This window comes from Dermacentor andersoni, chromosome 4 (genome assembly GCF_023375885.2).
Source record: "Dermacentor andersoni chromosome 4, qqDerAnde1_hic_scaffold, whole genome shotgun sequence".
NCBI lineage: Eukaryota > Metazoa > Arthropoda > Arachnida > Ixodida > Ixodidae > Dermacentor > Dermacentor andersoni.
In genome coordinates this window covers 171,411,509-171,424,773 of record NC_092817.1, presented here as the reverse complement: position 1 = coordinate 171,424,773, position 13,265 = coordinate 171,411,509, and the positions used below count along the sequence as shown (strand labels likewise).

The following is a 13,265-nucleotide window of genomic DNA, read 5'->3' as shown; positions in this document are numbered from 1 at the left end:
ATACTACAATACCGGGCCGAGCCGCGACGCAAGTGAAGCAGACGTTAAACTCTCTCAATACGTGTGGCCGATCACACAGATAGTGCAGTGCCGGTCCGCCTCGCGGCGGAGGGGATGCAAGCGTTAAACACGTGGCCCGATCCCGAAGACAGTGAAATACCGGGCCACCCTGCCGCGGAAGTGCAGTTGGCCATTAAAGGGCCTACATACACCGCTTCGCTGGTTATCTTTCACAGAAGTGAAGGGCACTGAGGTTTTTTTTTTCTTCGAGGAAACGCTTTGCCACGATATGCACACGAAAATTCCAGAGAATGATAGGTGAATAGATATCCGCGATCGCTGGTTCGCTACCCCTGTGACGGAGACATATGGTGGATATAGTATTCATGGGAGTAGCTTGTGCGTATTGCAATGTAACCAGCATGTGCTGTGAACATTTACCAAATGTGATGGTCTTCTGAGAGCTTAATACGTGAGTGCCTGAAGCGGTGCAGGGGCAAGCTACAAACCTTTATACACACTGACATGAGGCAAATGAAGTGTGAGCGTCAACATCGGGTGCTGTAGCAGATGACATAAGGGAGAGATGCGGGTGGGAGTTAAATGCGACAAGACTCAACAAATGTACACCCTTTCGGTCGTATCTTGCCACACATCAATAATCGTCATCCGTGTTGCTTGTGTTTCCTTTCTTTAAAACGCTGCGCTCGCTACTTTCCTGTCGAGAATTCTCTGTCGTGCTGATAACACGCATGCTGTTCGTGACTAGGAAGTACCTGGCTCGCAGCGTTAAAGAAAGTAAATGCGGACAAGAGAGATGATTATTGTGTGGCAAGATACGTTCCAAAGGGTGTAATTTTGCTTAAGAGTGTACTGCAGTCGCATTAATCTCCCGCCCGCATCCCTCCCGTCTGTCATCTCCTCCTCTAGCAAAATTAAAGTACCAAACTAGTGTCTGCGGCGAAGTACCTAGGAATGTCGCCACCTGCGCAAAAAGTGGCGAACCTGCGTGACGTAGCCTCAATCAGATCAGATGGCTATCCTGTATGTTTTTCATCATGGGTAGGCCGCTCGACGAGTGGGAGCACAGCAGGCGACCGACCCTGCTAGAGCGAATGTCATAGCGCCACAACGTTCTGATTCCACGTGACTATGTAGGGTATGAGACATACGTCTCCTGGGAAAGGAAACCTAACCTCATTCGTAGCAGATGCTATTTTAATCAATGCAAAAGCGCGTTCGGAGACGTGGTAGTATTCTTTTAGGGCTGCGCGAGTTCGAGGACCTTACCTAAGAAATAGGAAAAGCGACAAGCGTGACGTAGACACCCTTCGGATGTTCAATAGAAAAAAAATGTCCCACATACTACATTCAATGATTGCAGATGCCAGATATCCTACATGGCTCCCGCGTTTGAAAACAGTCTCGATATGTCGGTCGGAAGGCATAATAATTGTCCATCTTTAAGCATTCATTTGACGCCTGTGGGACTCTTCTTTGAACACTAGTTTGCTTGCACGAGACGGCCCTACACATATCCCAATCATAATCAGGATTTTTGCAGATATCTTCAGAAGTACAAATGTCGAGCGCCAAACATCAGCAACAATTTGCTAAGACGTTTCAGGTGCAACTGCAGTAGAGACACGGCTTTTTTAAGCGAAACTTGTACTGCCCCACCCTCTTCGCCGTCGGCGTTGCCGTTCAAGAAAACTCAAGCGGCAACAAAATAACAATTGCTTGTCGGGCTGCGGATTCGAACCACCGACCTCCGGGTGGCGAGACCACCATGCTAACCGATTTGGTCACTTTTTTTCTTGATTGCCGACTTTGGAATTATACACAAACAATACACAAAAGATAAAACATGCCAGCAAAGATATTGCTGGCATGACATTAATATTTTTTCAATGCTGCCAATTTATGCAGCATGTGAATCCATGTTGGCTGTTCAGGGAGTGTCCGATGAACATCACTGAGCCATACTACACGTTCAATGAAGTGATCGTGCGCAGGTCGCACTTGGACATCAGCATTGTTGAACTGCGTTAGAGCTTTCCACGAACTGTGGAGGCCCAGGAGTATTATAGCGTCATACGGAAAAAACTTCTGCTTCTACCGTTAAGAATCTTAATCCATGTGGATCTAAATGCAGCTCTTTCTTTAACGTCCTTTGTATCGCGTCCTAGAAAATTATGGGATACAAGCTATTTAGAAATGCATGCTCTATCATTTCAGGTTTCTTGCACAAGAAGCAGTTAATTGACCATGGGAGAAAAATGGCTTTGTTACGCGTTCATGTTTTAACTAATAATAGATTAGTGTGTAGCTTAAAGAAAAAAGTTGTAACTGAAGGGTGTACTACCATTCTTTTAACCCTTTCGATGACATCTCCTGGGCCTCCACGGTTTCACATACGATAAATCAGTACGGGGAGCATAGTGTCCACTAGGTCCTTATGAAATTTTTTCCTAGTAGTATTGGCGAGATACTGCATTGAAAACTGCACATCCAACATTCTGTACGCAAGCACGACTAGTCGTAGATAACCTTTAACGGCACGATCCATTGCTTCACACATGCATACAAATCCTGGAAGTTGACAATATAAAAACACTTGCAGGAATGTGCCAAGGAACAAATTCTGATCGCAAAGATACATAAAGCGCAACACGACTTGTCGGATAAATAAATGTGCCAAGCGAAGGCCCGCCTTTTTTAGGGGCAAGAACAAGTTTGTTTCACTGGTTCTTTCCTCAAGTTGACGGCCATATGAAAACTGAAGACATGGTGGTTTTTTTTTTTTTTTTGTCGATCGGCGAAGCACACAGCACATTCATGACATACCATATCTTGAAGGTCAGATATAGGTTACAGACTGTGGCACGCGAGAACATTGACAGCTGCCGCCCTTGCCACGATTTAGCCTTTTCCTGTACTCTCGCCGCTTTTTCATTCCAGTACGGCTCCGGGTGGCGATAAGAGTCGAGAGGCATGCCTAGACACGTTGTTGCAGGGGTGGACCACCGAAGTCGAGAGAAGCAGTCTGGCGCTTCATTCCATTCACCATGCCAGAGTCTATAACTGTTCTCCCAAATTATTTGTGCCCTGGTCTATTTGCAGAAGGTTTCAACTACTGCCACGGTCTCATAAATGCTATCTCTATTTGAATAATATATGGTGATGTCATCGGCATACGCCAAAACTTTCATATGTGCGGACTGTAACCTGAAGCCAGCTATCCGTTAATAATTCTATATGACCTTGCAAAAAGGCTCAGGGTAGGGCGCGTACATCAGGTGAGACAGCGGAAATCCCTGCCTAACAGAACACTACAATTGCAAACTGTCAGTTAGGTCACCGTTTACAATGACCCGTGCTGAGCAGATATCATACACCATCCTGACAGCGTCTGTTATTACGCTTTCTACGTTGGAATTCTCTAATATAGCAAAGAGAGCATCGTGGGAAACACGGTCGAAGGCTTTAGAGAGATCTAGTTGCATCATAGCCACTCGGTCGTCAAATACATAACATTCCAGCACACTTCGAGCTACCTGTAAGTTTGTGGCGATCCTTCGACCCTTTATACCACAGGTCTGATGCAGGCCAACCAGCCTCATTATCACAGCTGGCAATCGTTTGGCCAACATCTTGATAAATATCATACAGTCTACGTTGGTAAGGTTTATCGGATGATAAGACCCCACTGACGGGCGTTTTTCAAGTGTCTCAGTTTTTAGAATGAGAACGATGTGCGAAGTTGTGAAGGACAGTGGTTTATGTTTTTGCCGATACGATTCGGCGATGGCTGAGCAGAATCTGGGCTATTATTGTTTTGAATGTTTTAAAAGACGCTACTCATAGGCCGTCAGGGCCAGGTGCCTTGCCAACAGGTCGTGCTTCTATTGCGTCCTCCATTTCTTTCAAAGAAACCGGCTGTTACAGATGCGTTCTTCTTCATTCAGCTTCGGCACTAACAGAAATTCCGCTTTAAAGCCCCCTATAACGGTGTGCTGTTTACCGAGCAATTCTTTGAAATGATCCGTGACGACGCGCTCGATAACAATGCCGTCCGTCGAACCGCCATTCCCGCTCCTTATTTGTCGTATTGCCTTATTACAAACGTATCCTTCTTTAGTGCGATAACACACGTTTCGTAGGCATTTCCCCGACCCCCAGCTTCTCAGCCCGTGCCCCTATAACCGCCGCTCTGTACTGTGCTGCATCAATTTTTCGAACTGAATATTTATGCTTGTTTATTCATTGGTGTAAGTACCTGGTAAGGAGCATTCTATATCCGTAAGAAACTCAAGTTGCTCTCGAAGCAGCGTTTCGTTTCGTTTGTCTTCATACCGCAATGTGTTACTTCTTTCGTTGGCTTTCACTTTCACTTCTTGCTTAACACGCTCCCCTTCTACACCAACGCTTAAACATTGCACTGAGAGTATCTTCTCTAGCTTCTCATCTACATCCTTAACGAAACCCTGATCCTCCAGCGATTTCGTATTAAGTTTCCAAGGTTCCCACTTCAAGTACTTTTGTTTTCGTTTCTTTAATGTGGTAATAACTACACAGTGGTCACTTAAACAAACTGGCTTAACCTCGCACGATGTGCATAGTGGCACAAGTTCAAGGAACACGTACAGCCTGTCTAGTCGTGCATGGCTACCGCCTTAAAGATGTGTGAGTTGCAGACGCCTTCGATTTATTGCAACACTTCCGATATCTTCTAATTTGACGTTGTGAACTGCTCTATTCAAGACCTCCACACTTATCTCACACTCGCAAACATGTTACACCGTCTAGAGCACGGCAAACACAATTGAAGTTTCCCTACAAAACTAGTATTTTTCCACACCCTAAATACATCTGAAAACACTCAAAAACTGTTTTCTCTCCACCTCTACATTTGTAGCATACGCTCAGCCAGTGTCGGTCTGTATCGTACGTACATGACATTCTTCCTTCTCAGCCCCTGTCGGTTCATCATACGGGCCCTTTAAAGCGGGATTTTATATGCCTGAAGAAGTAGACACATCGCCATATGTGAGCCAATCACAGGCGTCCCCTCCCTCCGGAGGAGGACCAGGGAAAGGGTGTGATCGCGTGTTCGCTCGCCTCGTGCCCGCCATTTCCTGCCAGTTCAGACCCAGCAATCAGATGGGAAGGCCCCGTTTTATTCGTTTGGCCGAAGAGCAGGCTGCGTAGAAGGATCATCAGCGGGCCATGCGTAGTGCTTTCGGGTGAAGAACAGGCGGCGTTTGATGAACGCTGCCGGGAAGTCGCGCGAGAAAGCGCTCGTCGTCGACGTGCCGACCTCGTCGTGAGGTAGCGCTAAGCCGAGGCGTTCCGCCAACGAAGAGCCGCGGATCCCGAGCTTCGTTTGCACCCTTCTTCACAGCAGTCAAGTGGCGGTCAACATTTTTACTTAACATTTTGATGCATGGGGCATAAGGTACGCACCATTTTGACACAATATCAAAGAAGTTTTATACATACTTCAATAATGTGCCCTAGTTCTTTGCGCCGCTATACACCCCGCATTACTACTCTTTCTTCCACGAGTATCGTACATCGCCTTCGTGGTCTAGAAATCGCTATGTCGACGTCCCAGAGTTTACATTCCCCAGAACTGATGTCTGCATGTTCGCACACACCTTGCAGTGTACTTCATAATCGTAAACATTGCACAAGATTAATGTCGCGACTTACGAGCTAAATAAGCGTAAATATTGCATCAGATTACATAACCCATATAGGTTGGAAATATACAGAAATGTGCGCATTTGATTTAATTCTATAATATTTAATTAACCAGTTTGCTAACCTTCATTGGACATATAATACAATAAATGCGTTAGATCTGCATATTTTTGATGGATGGCAAACACGGGCGTCATCAGCCTTCCGTGCGGCTGTTTTGTTGGCGGTGCTGGCGGAGAATAGAGGCAAGTAGAGATACTCAGAGGATACGACGGTTGAGTGTTAGAGTAGTTAGTATTGCATACTGAATGTTTCCCCTGCGCATTAGACATGGACAGCATAATGCACACATACAGCGCAATGTGTGCATCTTGTACGTATGTAATGCTCTGAGAAAACAGATGTTTACAGGACTCAAAGAAGTCCCGCTTTAATTATGGATGCGTCAACAAAAACCGGTACATATAACCTGTAGGTGTTTGTTTTCTGCATTTGGCATCGCACATTATCTGCCTTTTTAATTTGAAATGGGAAATTGGATTGGGGGAAATCACTTCGTTTAGTGCATTCTGGACACGGATATTGCACGAAACTGAGCTCTATCCTGAAGAACGGCGTCGCTTGAAAAAACATTTCCACGACGATTACGGTACTGCGTAACTTGAAATTTAAGCGCAGCTCAATAGTGTTATTTCACGATATTTTGAGGCAGAGTTTGAGAGAGACATGTTGTAAAATCGCCGATCGTAGAAAATCATGTGCGGGTCGAGCGCACCGGATCTTATACACGACTCGTCGAAGGTTCCATTGTAATCGCTGATGCCACGTGGCTTCCAGAAAGTATCACACAGTTCGCGTCGAGCATACAGTCAACTTACAAAACAATCGCGAACCATGATAATCGAAACAAGCGGCAACGAAACCTAACCAAGCAAATCAAGCAAGCTCGAGCGACTTCTAGCGCGAGCGTACGATAGTAGTATAGTAGTAGACTGGTCCAGCTGAGACGAGTTACGAGGACGCATCGAACGGTTGGGTGCGGGTGCGCATGACAGCAGCTCGCACCTTTCATATCACACTACGTGTCTGCTTTTTCATCTTTCGCTTCGGTGCTCACTGCAGGAACGTGGGCCTAAGAGCTGCGCTGTAAAGCAAGAGCAGCTACATTGCCTCCGAAATTAGTCGGCGTAGGATATAAAAAATGCAGCGGTACGTTAAAGAAACATCAAAGTCTGCTGCACCGTTCGTTGTAGTGCGCTAAAATCTTCTGCAAGTCTCCACAATATGCACTGAGGCAATGGAACTATGCAAAACAGAGTCTTATTCCGTAACGGGAAAGCAGAAAAAAAGTCACCGTTTCGCCCGAAAGGCAAAGAATCCACTGCGATAGCAAATTATCGGCTGTATAAACTTGTAGACACATGCAGGCATACTAACTACGTTAACTAGCACGGTGTCACGCGCTCAAGTAAGCACATCTCACTCGATCAGCGCGGAAACTGGCTGTCGAAACGCTGGCGTGAGGTAACGTGGCAGCAGCAGCGAGGGCAGTCACATTCGTGCTCTGTCGCTTGAATGCAACGTGAGCGCCGAGAACATACAGCACACCAAAAGCTAAGAGCCACCGACACAGATCGCGCTCAAGATATGGCCCGCGGTGGGAAACTCCGCGGCTTCAGTGGCAGAGGTAATTGGCGTCATCTATGAAGAGGGCGAACCCGAAAATACATTTCCATTGCATGACCTCGCAGATCGTCGCACGCACGCGCGCCGATCCAGGTTGTCGAGCCCTCTCCCCAACTCCTCTCCCCTCGCCCTCCCCCGTTACTCCCTCGCAACTCCCTCGCCTTCGACTCTCCCCACGCGTGCGCCGTGCGGCCGAGCCGGCCCGGCGCCACCTTAGCCCGCTGCATGACGTTTCATGTTTCGTTATCTGCTGTTACAGGGAAGCGTGCGCTGCTTTGCGTTGACCGGCGTGGGTAGTTTCGTGGTCTTCGGTAGTTGTGTGCTTGTGCTCCGCGATGTTTCACCCGGATCACGATTCGTACCGCTCGTGCATCGTGCAGTGGTGCACGAATACCTCAATAACAAGCCATACAAGGTTGTTCCGGGTGCCTAAAGCCAACAGGTGAGCGCGCAGATAAAAGGACTTAGGAAGGCGCATGTACACGAACACAACCCTGTCCATGTGTGTGCTCCATGAGCCACAGGACGTCGTTGCGTCTTGATTGTGCTACACTTCCCTCTTGCCGGTAGAGAAAGCTGCCAAATAGATGTTCCTCCTCATTGTCACCTGGTCTATGACTTGTGTTTTTCTGTGCCAAGTCTCATTCTGGAACTTGGGTAATTTGCACAGCTTTCCATTCCGCCCTCAGTGCTTTTTCTGTGTGTCACGTTCTACAAAGCTAAGAACAGCTCAGAATTACTGTTCGTGTTTGTGTATTATCTCAGTAATCGCCGAAGGGAAAACCACGCGACCCCCTTGATGTGTAGTCATGATACGCTTCCTTTTCCTTCTGGAAAGTGAGCATTGCAAGTGTCCTAGATGCAGATTTTTGCAGTTCTTCCCAGTAGGTACGACTTGGTGCCTTAAGTGACGTAATTTTACTGCTGAGCATTCCATTCAGGGCGAAAGAAAAGTCGTGTTTTTGACTTATTTTACCTGGTCTTTAATTGAGGAATAGGTCTTACTACGAATGTTTTGTGTGTGCTGCTGCAAAAGCCAACTACCTTCTGTTCCCCCTTGCCACCGTTACTCAAGTTGTGGCCAAGTGCAAAATAATGTGATAAAGTGTATTTCAATTTTTTGTACAATGTTATTTTTGTTCTGTCATGTCTCTTTCATTTTGTTCAGTAGTAACGAACGTGTCACGCATTTCATATACTTTCGTGCAGGTTTATAAGTAAGCTCTTTTTTTTTGGTATGGCTGTCAATCAAACAAGGTTAGCATTTCATTCTATTTTTTAGGTGCTTTGCGTGTCATTGTTTTTGCCATTACCTGTGAGCTTTCCCTTTCTATAGTTGTCATGACTATGTCATACACGTCGTCCAGTTTTGTGCAATATCTTAGTGCTTATATCAGAAGCTCGTCTACATTTCGGTCTTGAGGGCGTTATATTAAAAGCTTGTTTTTTTTTATGTGCGTGTGCATGAAACGGCCTTCGTGTTTTCTAGCACTCGTTTGTTATTTCACCGTCTGTGAACTTTTGTGTTTAGCACTCTTGTATGTGTCATGCACCTTTCACTTTTGCTCATTTTTTTAGGTTGTATCACACCACGTTATTAGAAAAATATTTGTTTTCGTAAACGAAGTCAATAAAGCGAGACAAAAGTCTGCTATCTTGGAAGTGATTTTTTTTTTTTTTATGTCCCGACACATGCTGGCCTGACTGTCCCAACGTGGGAGCGGCCCGCAGCGCGCTGAGTCGCGTACCTCAGGACCTTCATTAATGTTTTGCATCCATCCATCCATCCGACACATGCTGGTATAAGTATGGGCAAGACGGCGTGCGTGCCAACGCATAGCCCTCGGCGCACCACGGGCCAGCTCCCAAACAATGCGATTGAGCGGCGTAGCGCGCGCATTGCTTGCGAGCTGGCGCGTGGTGCGCCGTTGCGCGTGCGCGCGCCATAAAAAAACGCGCCGCGTTCAGGTAAAAACAAAAAAAAAAAGTAAGAGGCGCGCGACATGGGGGAAAGGGAGCGGTGCGGGTTGGCATAATAAAAACAAAAAAAACAAAAAACGTTTGGGAGAGGAAGCGCAGAGCGGCTGATGTTCCTGTTGCCGTGACAACGTAAACAATCGGGTGCGCCACCATTTTTCTTCTGCGTCGCCCCGCTGTTGGGGCCGTAACTGAAGGGTACCTCAGCGCTAGCGTCGAAAGAACATCTGCTCGAAAACAGCCAATGGCAGCCATGCAGAGATTCACCCCTGTGATACGGCTGCGCGCCGCCCCGCCCCATGTGTAGTTGCAGCCGGAATAGAATGCCGCTTGCTCTCCTTTCCTTCGCCCCGGTGCCTCGCATGGTTAGGTGTCACGCACTCGGCGGAAGCCTGCACGCTTCTTCCTGGCTTTCCTCTAGCGCGCGCGGGCGAGATTGAGCAGCGATCGTCGGCTATCCTTGCATGCTTTCACTCGCACATAAGCGTAGGGCGCGCGGCGAAGGTTATCGCCCTTGAACTTCATACGGAACCTCACGGTGACGCCGACTGAGACGGCTGGAATGCGCTTGGAGCTGCTTAATCTGGCTGTTGACACTGCAACCTAAGTGGTGCAACAGCGCGCTGCAACGTTTACTGTGATCCGGCATCTCGACTTTACAGGACGCCCGCGATGAATACAGCGGCGGTGGGTGCTAACCGAACGCTTTCTGCGATCGCGTTCTACAGCACCTCGGCAAGTTTCTCTCTTACTGTGAAAGCTTTCAATTCGGGGATTAATTTTTAAATGTTCTTAAACTAGATCAGTGGCCTTGGTCGAAGCGCAATGGGGAACAAACCAGAATACGTGTGGTGTGCATATATTACCAGGGAAGATGTTTGGTGTGTTTTGAGTCCAGTCATAAAGGGGAATACAGAACGCAAGAATGACTCAAGGACGAAGCATTAACACAGAACGAGCGCTAACTTCGAAAAATTGATCTATTGTTGAAGCAGGTGAGATAGCTAGAGCAAGTGACGATTGTGTTAGCACGCCGTCTACTCTTATTTAAGAAAGAACTTGAATTTTTAGGCTAGTAGTCACATGACTGCTTTTCCTTTCTTCTTTCCCTTCAGTGTGTCTGTTGCAGTGGCTTTCCTATGATTATATATACGCTTACCAGCTGCAATAATTCAATTGTTGAAAGTTAGCGCTCTTCATGAGTTGCTGCTTCGTCCTTGTGTCGTTCTTGCGCTATATATCCCAGTTTACGAGTGCATATATTACGTGAAGGGTTCTATTGCGTCTAAGGCTCTTTTGTAAACGATGCCAGAGTAGTATCAGCTTTGAGTCATGCCAAATGCAAAGTTTTATTGATCAGTATTATCTGGGGCAAATCAAAGCAATATTAACTGCCGGTATGTTTTACATTTGGCACATTGTCTAGACGGATAGAAGTCAGACATAAGTGAAGTTCATTTGATTGCAGAATGTGGGCTGATATCGACGAAATATGCCGAAAGAAAAAAAGGCCCGAGTAGATCTCGATGCTCTACATTTGACGCTTTGCTGTCGTCATAGTGGGCGAGCACAGACTTACGCTGTGCGCGCGAATAATATAACAAGAACATCACGTCAGGATTATCAAGGCATCCCAGAAAGCAAGACGAGACAAAAGCGTTTCGCTAAAAAACCACGCTGCGATTCTTTTTTTTTTTAGTGGTTTGTACAGCCGATAGCAAATGTCTACGGACCAGGCCAGGCCATGTCAAACTGGGGTGACTGGATTGTTTCCTCCTCCCCGCTGCCCAGTGAAGGTGAGGACAAACATTGAAGAGGCCCTTCCCGCCTCTACTTGATTGGCTCGTCCGTCCCCTCCATTACCACACTCTCTCCGTACCGCGAGTATGTCAGAGCTTGTATATCTGACTGTGTTTATTGTCGGAGTAATATATTATTATGTAGTAACAACTGGCATTACTGACGAATGTAAGAAATTTCCAACACTTCATCTCTGTCCTGTTAGATCCTGTGAGGAGCTCTTAGGGGGTTTAATAACTACTGATAATTGATACCAGCCCAGCAGCACGTGGGTGGTATCAACAATATCAGTTCTATTGATACTGCTTTCAAGGGAGAAGCGCGTAGCCACAGTTGTCAAAGAACTCCTTGCGTAAGAAAGAGCGAAATATGACAGCAACAAAAGGCATTTGCAGCTTAGCTTCTCTAGACGACTCCTGGTGAACCAGAATTTTCGCGGAAAGGCCGCTCGGCGCGTACGCTCACGTAGTCCCTAAACGTTTGCGGTAGACTGCACATACACTGAGTCGAAAAACTAAGGCACTTAAAAACTGCCGTAAAAATCCCGTAATGAGAGGGCTCTGTTTCGACTTGTACAGTCTGAACTCTGTTACTGGCTGCTGGCCCTAATTGCGCTACACGAAGCAGCCGTAACGATAGCTGACAATTCGCTAAGCGTTCATTACAGGCGCGATGCATGTAGCAGGCGTGGAAAATTAATTTCGGGCGTTGTGTGCAGCCGCCATAGGCAATGTTCTAAGCTAAAGAAAAGCCCAAAGATTCGCTTGCTCGTTGTCGATAGGTTCTCTCGGGGCAAGTTGCTGTGCCGTACTTAACCGAGACGTGCAGTTCATTCTACTTATCGCTTACATAGCCATTTGTACCAAATATAAATTAATGGATCTCGGTAAGGATGTAAACAATAACTTCGGCTACCTTTAGGCTAAAACCGTCACTCCCTTTTTTTTGACAGAGAAAGAAGACGGCTGTCGCTGCGCCTGTCGCGCTTCAAACCAAGGAACATAACAGAACATACGCTATAGCACACTTGCGAAGAAGTAAGCGCCCGCAGAATAAGTATACCGAATATTCTGTCTGCTCAGAAATACGAGACATTCGGCTTACCTCTTGAGGATGATAAGAGCGGGAATTCCTTGACACGTCGTGCCGAGAATCCCCGCCAGAGCCTGCGTTGCTATCCGATGCGGCCGGACGACAAAGCACCACGCAGCGATATTCAAGATTGAAATAACCGTAAACCCCCCTCAGCCTAAGGGAATGTGGCTAGTCTTGGATTGCAGTGGCTTTCCAAGTTCCAGTGGCTGTTAACGAAAACATCTGCGTGACATTTCTGTTCGCGCCTTTCTTGTGAAAATCCCAAGCATAATTGGTATTGCTGCTGTAAGCTTGTTACCGTGTACGTAATACGATTAATAGTTTTCTATGCTAAAATATTCACACGCTTGAGGAGCTTGATGTAGCTCCTGATAAAACAGTACGAATCGACGGGATCACCTGAGGCTCTGTTCTCCACCCAAGTTGCAAAACCCTTTTTTTTTGCGTTTTCATCAAGATAACGAAACCTGACGTGAGCTATAGGCTTTTTCTAGCAAAACATTTTTCTGGTCCTTGGCAGCTATATTGCGGTGTTAGCGCTTAAAAAACAAAGCCAGCGGTAACGCGCAGAAGCCCGTTTAACACACCTGCGATTTCCCCTATATGTGGTGGCGGTCCGAGATCGTCGCCACGTCAGCTTGTTGATTTGCTGAAGGAATGTTACGTCAGTAGCGTCACAGGAATGGCCGCTTCGTAAATGTTACTGTGACGTGATGTGACGTTGCACTCGGCCGCCATTGCAGAGATTTTCCGGCATAATTCCTGGTGGGATGAGGTGCGCGATATATGCGAATGAGCTACATTATGCAATGGCGGCCGAGAGGCATGTGTATCCCAGCATTTTACCTGTCCTTTGAGACCATGAAAATCTTTTGCTCGTAATGCGCGTTCACCATCGTTGCATCGCCCTCGGTGTGGGCATTATTGTTTTGAACAATCATTTCAAAACGACGCTTTCTTTGCCTCTTCACTCGTCTTTTCCACTGCTGCTGCTGCTATCC

At 46.8% G+C, this 13,265-nt stretch overlaps 1 protein-coding gene across 2 annotated transcripts in view; it reads right to left on the bottom strand.

The window, feature by feature from the left end:
• LOC129386602 (uncharacterized) overlaps positions 1-12,448 on the bottom strand; it is a 97,862-nt gene extending 85,414 nt beyond the window's left edge. The window contains exon 1 of one of the 2 annotated variants that reach the window (XM_072287571.1): positions 12,274-12,448. The gene's annotated coding sequence lies outside the window, so the exon portion shown is untranslated. The remainder of the gene's footprint in view (positions 1-12,273) is intronic. The other variant, XM_072287572.1, reaches the window with a different exon arrangement.
• Positions 12,449-13,265: the final 817 nt, after the last annotated feature.